Raw genomic sequence first — 2,117 nt, 5'->3', positions numbered from 1 at the left:
GGTATCACAACGTGGATCGTCTATCTCTTAAATTTAGATTATGGATTTGATTTTGTTTTTAACGTTTGGGTTGGTATCCCAATGACTATCACATTGTGTATCTTTATGATTACTTGGTACCGGCAGGAATAATGTTCACTGGATGCCGGAGATCGAGGTCGGAGAGAGGAGTTTTTTAAAAATATCTAAAATATCCTCTAATTATAATTATAATTTTAACTCAAATTACTAATTTTTTAATTTATCCGTTTATATGTGGTTGAGATTGTATCTCACAGTTACCACAAACTAATCAGTTCAATGAACGCTTATATATATATATATATCACACTTTCTCTCTCCCTCTAAATTGTAACTGTCCCTTCTTTTTCTCCCTCCCCATCTCTCTTGTCTTCATAAAACGCCTCTTTCTCTAACTATCAGATTACGTGCACAATATGAACACAATAAAAAAAAATGATTTCAAACAATGAACATATCGAAATCACAATGTGAACACACTAAAACAATAAGATTTCAAATAATAAACATAATAAAACCACATTATAAACACACTAAAATAATAACGTTTATACTGTCAACTATATATGGACATTGTGATACTATCACACTGTGAACCAGATGTATCACAATAACCACACTAAGTGTATGCATAGTGTGAATGTTATCATCACCTTGTGCATACACCAAACCTTGTTCTTGTGCACAATATATAGGATAGTGAATTCTTTGATGGAAAGAGCAAATAAAAGAGAGAAAAGAGAATATATGAAAAATGAGAGAGGAGAGAGATTTATAAAATACCAATAATGTCCTTTATTTAAATTATTTAGTCAAAGTTACTAAAATTACAACGTTTCCATATTAATCGTTAATCAAATATAAATTGTGAAGTAGAATGCATCTCACAGATCTCATAAATTATAAGAATCTCAAAAGAATTCCCCCCCCCCCCCTATATATTAATATCAAACCACATTATTTTAGTTAATGAATTGGTATAACTGTTAAGAAGACCAACCGAGTCCAACTTCTGACTCCGCCCTTCAGGGGCGGAACACAACCGTTGTAGTCCGGGGGGCCGAAATATAAGAGCATCTTCAATAGATTTTTCAAAATTGAGAAAATGGAGATTTTAGGCATATTTTTTTCATCATATTCACACCGTTAAAAATCCTTGATATTAATGATTTATAGGTCACTGACATATCATTTTTTGTCTTTATTTGATCCCAAGAATGAATTGGATCGAAACGACTTTCCTGCCAATGGGAGATTGGCTGGGGCGGGGAGCTCGAGCCTGGTTTTAATAGAGTTTTAATTATCCATTTTGGAAATTTTTTGAAGAATATGTTGCAGATGCTATATTATTGTAAAAATTTGTGAATCTAAATGATTTGTTTTTAGACTATTAAATTTTAGAAAAAGATTGATTAATGTAATATTAAAACTCGAAACATTCAAAGTATTAATCGAGAAATAGTAATACCGGTGTAATTTACTTTAAAAACTTATATTTACATATAATTAATATATTATATAAAAACTAATATATATAATTAAATATTAATAATTTATATAAAGTTCAAAAAAATTGCTTGGGATGGGATTTGAAACAGCAACCTCAAGTATGCATGTTGAGCAACATTGCCAACTAAGCTACTTAATGTATATGTTTTTTAATACCTTCGTTATAGTATTTATGTATAAAAGCAGGGGGGCCATGGCCCCCAAAGGCCCCTATAGGGATCCGCCCCTGCCGCCCTTGGTTGTGAAACTATGTGACCGCTTTTGACATTTTTTTTAATTGAGTGGCCTATTTGAAAGTTTTTCAGAAATTGAATACTCTTAGACATTTCCCGTATAATTTTAACTCAATGAAACCAAGATCATTTTGGTTCGTACAATGTGAATCTCGAACTAAAACATACCTAAAGAAAAACCAAAGAACGTCTAAACATCATATCAACCGGTTGGTGGGAAAATCTAAACGTCCTCAAGGAAAATTTCAAAATCACAAGCACTTGTTATTAGTCAAATCACTAGAGTTCAAATTTTTCACATGTGTATTTTGCACGTAAATCACTGAAAAAATTATTTCTTCGTTCATATTGGGA

Source organism: Cynara cardunculus (genome assembly GCF_001531365.2).
Source record: "Cynara cardunculus var. scolymus isolate 2C chromosome LG 4, CcrdV1, whole genome shotgun sequence".
Taxonomy (NCBI): Eukaryota; Viridiplantae; Streptophyta; class Magnoliopsida; order Asterales; family Asteraceae; genus Cynara; species Cynara cardunculus.
This window is presented reverse-complemented; position numbering follows the sequence as displayed.